The sequence below is a fragment of the Lissotriton vulgaris genome, chromosome 7 (assembly GCF_964263255.1).
Source record: "Lissotriton vulgaris chromosome 7, aLisVul1.2, whole genome shotgun sequence".
NCBI classification, from domain to species: domain Eukaryota; kingdom Metazoa; phylum Chordata; class Amphibia; order Caudata; family Salamandridae; genus Lissotriton; species Lissotriton vulgaris.
Window position 1 is genome coordinate 1672292642 of NC_141695.1, and position 6000 is coordinate 1672298641.

Below are 6000 nucleotides of genomic sequence, written 5' to 3' on the forward strand. Positions count from 1 at the left end.
ACTGCCCCAGTGTGAAACTGATTTGCAGGTATTACACCAAGGTTTCTTTGGGCCATCATTCTTCTTTTTCTTGTTTCCATTTTGGGAACCCCCCTCCTTATTACTAGTTTGGGGGCCTGAAGACTTCTGGTCCTTTTCTTTATCTTTCTGATTCCCACCCTTCTGGTCTGTTTTCTTCTGGTCACCTTGGTTCTGGTTTTTCTGCTTAATCCTTGTTCTGACCCATTTGTCTGCCTTCTTTCCCAATTCTTGGGGAGAGGTCAAATCAGAGTCAACAAGGTATTGATGCAACAGCTGGTTCTGACAGTTATTAAGGATCTGCTCTCTCATCATAAGATTGTACAATCCTGTATAGTCTGAAACTTTACTTCCCTGCAGCCAACCCTCCAGAGCCTTAGTGGCACAATCTACAAAATCAGTCCAGTCCTGAGTCTGTGCTTTTTGGGTGTCTCTGAACAACAACCTGTATTGCTCAGTGGTTAGGCCAAACCCTTCAATAAGAGCACTCTTCAGAACAGAGTAGTTTTTGGCATCCTCAGGTCTAACAGTGAGGAGCCTGTCCCTCCCTTTCTCAGAAAAGGAGTACCATAAAATTGCTGCCCACTGATCCTCAGGGACCTGCTGTACCATGCAGGCCCTCTCAAGAGCAGTCATCCATTTGTGGATATCATCCCCTTCCTTGTAGGGGGGCACAATTTTTGTCAGGTTTCTATTGTCATAGGCCCTGTCTTTTTCTTTAGGAACTTTGCTGCCACCAGTGGCATCTAAGCCACACAATTTTCTTTCTCTTGCTAAAGCAAGTTTAGCTTGAGCCAAGGCTACCTCTTCCCTTTCTATTTGGAGTTGGACAGCCCTCATCCTGGCCCTATGCTCTTTTCTCTGGGAGGAAGTCATCCCTCTTTGAGATTCTCTTGAGGCACTAGAAAGGTGAGAGTCCCTTGATAGAGATCTCTCCCTCCTATTACCTGGGAGAATTTGGTTATGAGATCTGGGGAGGTGCTGGCCCCCTCCATTCCCATGTAGGTCTAGGTTGGCCTGGTTAAGGCTGGCAACCTGTACCAGGTTTCCCCTCTGATCCTGATCTTCAGGCTCTTCTAAATCTGAGCCTTCCTCTTCCTCTTCCTCCTCCTCTTCTTCTGGAAGATTCTCATTCTCAGGGGAGTTTATCCCTTCACCTGATTCTAAGGGAGCCTGACTCACCTTATCTAGGTCATCCTTTTCTAGGAGAGCTATTAGGGAAGGAATGGTAGGGCCTCTGCCCTTTTTTAGCCCCCTGGCTGTGCACAAGGCACTCAGGTCTTTGTGGCTAAGGTTGTCATATCTGGATGTTGTCCCTATAGGATCAACTTCTACAGGAGCAGAGCCTGAGGCTCTACCTGTATCAGACATGACTGCTAGTGAGGTGTAAGTGGTGCACTTACCTACACTAAGTGGTTTCCTACTGTACCTTGCTAGTGAGTTGTAGTCAGGGTGTGCTACTCCCTTTAATCTACAACTACTAAGTTCAGTAGAACTTAATATGCTAAGCTTTTGATTTATATGTACCTAGAGGTACTTGATGTGATCTTTCAATTTGATAAAGATTGCAATGGTAAAACAAACAGCAAGCTCAAATCCGCACCGCTGCACACCAATGTGAGAAGTTGGCCTGATATGTAGTGTTTCCAATTCTGGAACCACTGGGTATCAGTCCAAACAAACCCCAAAGATGTCAGGTTGTAAGTCAACCTTGTAGACAAGCTATCCTAGTGGTAGCATGGACTAAGCAGCCTTAAAGGCTTAACTTAAGAGGTCGTGTTAAGCGAGCTGTTTTACCACATACAATCCTGTAATCAAATGAAAGGACACCACACAAGTATATATTGTAAAAATATATGTATTTATTTCTAAATTACTCCCCAGTACTCTTTATGAGGAAAGGGGCACAAGCGTTAAATCAAAAGCACAGTAAAACACATAAAGTTGCACAATTATGGATGAGGGCGGGTGGCCACTCAGACCATATACTAAAAAAATGGTATAAGGAACACTTATCGAACAATGGTTAGGCCTAGGGCCTAGAGATTCGCTGGGAGCAGTCAGGACTAACAATGATGAAGTCGGGAGTAGCCCACAGGAGACGGGTGCAGCACGGAAAGTGCGGCGCGCACCAATGCAAAGTCAATGGTGCGTAAAAGTTGGTTAAAGTGAATTAAATGATACTTCCGCTGAACCTAGGAACACAAAACTTTAGACACAGACCCTAGAGGTGTGTACCAGTGTAAGGACACCGGCGTTGCCAAGTTACCTCACCCACAGGCCGTGGATGCACAGGGTCGAAGTGGCGTCGGGTTCTGTCACGCAGGTTCTTGGTGCTTGAAGCTGTTGCAGCTGCAGGCGCTGTGAAGCAGAAGTGTCCGGTGCGATCCAAGGGTGGATCGAAGTAGAAAAGTACCTGAAAGCAGAGGGGACAGAGTCTGGGTCACTCAGCAGTGACCAGGGTGAAACCAGGACGGAACCAGGCAATGTCGGGCGCAATCAGGCGGTTGTCGATAGGCTTCTCTCCGCTGTCACGTGGGCTCTGGGGCATCTGCGACGTCCAGGAGCAGGTCACGATCTGTCCCACGGAGGCTCTCGCCGTCAGCACCGTCGGCTTCAAGATTGTAGCAAACAGCACTTGGCAAAAGCAATCCACGCGGAACCGGGAGATTGCTTATCACTCGAACCAGGAGGGTCAGAGTGGGTGCTCCTTTTCACAGGAGCTGGTGCAGATCTGGAGCAACCAGAAAAGCAAGTCGTATTTCAAGTTTCGTCGGCACAGGGGCCACAAGCCAGCTGGCAAGTGACCGGGCCAACGCGTCGAGCGCACACAAGCAGAAGGGCCCCACGCAGCACTCGTCGAGTGTGGAGGGGTGAGCTTTGGTGCAAGTGGAGCTCGGGGCTGGGGCTTCTCAAACCCCGGTGCACAGCTTCGAGGGTCACTCGTGGGCTGCACGGTCAGTGTCTCGTGGCCTTTTCAAGATGGCGTGCCCCACGCTTCCGGTCGCCTCCACGGGTCTCAGCTCTGCAGGGACTGTGGATCGGGCAGGTAGAAGGCAGGCAAGCTTGATCTCGTCGATCTCTGTCGCTCGAGTTCCGGCGGGAACTGCAACAAAGCAAGGGTTGAGGGCTGGATGGTGCCTGTTTGCACAGGGTGGTCACTCCTTGACCACAAGGGAGATTCTTCAGTCTTCTCACGTCGTGTAGAAAGTCGAAGGGTCCAGATTTCGTTTCTTATGTTTCTTCAGGATGATCTCAGGTCCGTTGGGACTGCCACAAGCCAGCTGGCAAGTGACCGGGCCAACGCGTCGAGCGCACACAAGCAGAAGGGCCCCACGCAGCACTCGTCGAGTGTGGAGGGGTGAGCTTTGGTGCAAGTGGAGCTCGGGGCTGGGGCTTCTCAAACCCCGGTGCACAGCTTCGAGGGTCACTCGTGGGCTGCACGGTCAGCGTCTCGTGGCCTTTTCAAGATGGCGTGCCCCACGCTTCCGGTCGCCTCCACGGGTCTCAGCTCTGCAGGGACTGTGGATCGGGCAGGTAGAAGGCAGGCAAGCTTGATCTCGTCGATCTCTGTCACTCGAGTTCCGGCGGGAACTGCAACAAAGCAAGGGTTGAGGGCTGGATGGTGCCTGTTTGCACAGGGTGGTCACTCCTTGACCACAAGGGAGATTCTTCAGTCTTCTCACGTCGTGTAGAAAGTCGAAGGGTCCAGATTTCGTTTCTTATGTTTCTTCAGGATGATCTCAGGTCCGTTGGGACTGCTCCCCCTCTTATTCGAATCTGGGGGGTTGGACATCCTGCTAGGTCCCCTCCTATGGGTGGGACCCAGGAAGGGGGTGGTTACACCCATTTCCTTTGATCCTGGCCGCGCTGGGACAGGGGCTGGGAGGCCCCAGGACCGGTTTGGCCGGATCCTGCAAGGGGCAGCCTTGTGCTCCCCAGGCAGTGTCTGGTTTCTTTGAAACCTCCCTACTCCAATCCACTATCTCCTGTCTGGGGTGGTTTGACACCGCCCTGTGACAGGAAACTCTTTGTCCAGGCCTCCTCTGCCGGGTTTCGGTCAGCAGCAGGAGGCCAGACCCGTGTCTGTGGCAGGGGCATCCATTTTGTGGATCTGAGGCTCATTTTAAATCAACCGCGTTTCAGTAAAGTAACATGTCTTCTCCCTCTAGAAGGGTGGAATGCTACCCCCGTCGCCAGAACGGGCGAGGGGGTAGTATTCCAATTCGTATGACACCTTACACGACATGTTTTGATAAAGCCAAACCAAAGTTGCTATATAACCGCGAGGATTATAAGGCGCTTAAGAGTATATGGTATGGCATTATCCCGGATCAGCTTAGGGAGTTGTTCCCGACAGCTGCAGACAGGCTCAGCTCATGCCAGAGCTTCATCTCACATAAAACCACGCACTCTGCCTCCAGGATTGATGAGGCCTTCCATAGGAGTGGCTCACAGGTTATATATGTGTCCAGATATAGGTTTAGATATAGGTATACTATATCTAAGCAAGGGGTGATTACACCCACTTGCCCCAGCTGAGTGATCAGCCAGTTGTGTCAATTTAAGAACCAGCCAGGGGTGGCAAAAGCTATGCTTCAGCCCCTGGTAGGCCTTGGTGGCACCTATGCCCTGAGCACCTATAGTGCATGGTACAGGGGCTGACAAGGAGTCCATTTCCAATTGTGTTATGTACCTATAGCACATGTATTATAAATTTAGAGAGAGAACAGCAGGCTGGGGGTCTGATTAGCAGGCCCACAGCCTCAGTAAGTCGAAAACCAGTGAAGCAAAAAGCAAAAATTGGGGTGACCATAGGATAGCAGACCCTACTCTCCTACAGTCTTGTATCACCTTTTGGATGGTGGCGACCATTTCCCCTTTGTGGAGCAATGATTCCCGTAGCCGCCACACCCTATCAGCCCGGGGTGTCAACGGCCCGGAAAGAGTGATGGTGACAGGCGCGTGATCGGAGAGAGACGCTGTGCCAAAATCAACATTCCTGACAAGAGCAAATAATCTAGGCGAGCGTATGTTTTGTGTGCAGCTGAAAAGTGGGTGTAGTAATCTCCCCGGGGTGAAGCGTGCGCCAAGCATCCACTAACCCTAGTTCCCTCAGGCGAAGCACCCCTGCCTGTGAAAGCGCCCCACCTGACTAGTGCGCTGGCATGACCTATCTAGCAGGTTGTCGAAGACTAGATTGAGATCTCCCCCCAGCAAGAAATGACGATCCATCGAATCAGTGGCTTCGGCCAGGGCTTTATGCAGGAATTTCTCTTGCCCCTCATTGGGCCCATAGATGGAGCCAATCGTGTAGTTCATTCCGCCAAGTGCAAACATATAGACTAACAATCGACCTTTAATTTCCGCAATTTTACCCAATACCTTGCCCTTAAACTTGTGTGCGACTAGAATTGCCACTCCCGCCCTCTTATCCGGGCAGGAGGAGTAGAACTGGAGGGGGAATTTACTAGATTGAAGGCGATGGCAATCCTTTGCCAGCAGATGTGTTTCTTGTAGGAGGCAGATGTCTGCCTGGGACTGCTCCAGGAACAGTAGGACTGCTTTTCGCTTCACTGGATTGTTCAGGCCCCTCACATTCAACGTGAGAACAGCCAACTCACTCAACTCCATCTATGGGACTATAACCCCCCTGTGCCGTGATATCGGGCTCGACCTGTCTGCCTGCGGAACCCAGCGCCAAGCCTCTGCACTTGCAACCATCCCTCCAGGACATCAGACCGTTCCCCCCCCGCCGACCATGGACCAACACCGACTCCCTCAACTCCCTCCGCCCTCCCCACCCCCTCCTCCCTTCCCAACCCCATCACCTCCCCCTGCCCCCCCTTCCCAAACTATAGAACTTAGAAACTGAACATGTCCATTGTCCACACAAGACCAGTCAGTGTGGGAAACAAGTTGGGGAAATGTGTCCGGATCCATTGATTCCCCCTCCCGCCAACGACCACCGCTTCACTCCTT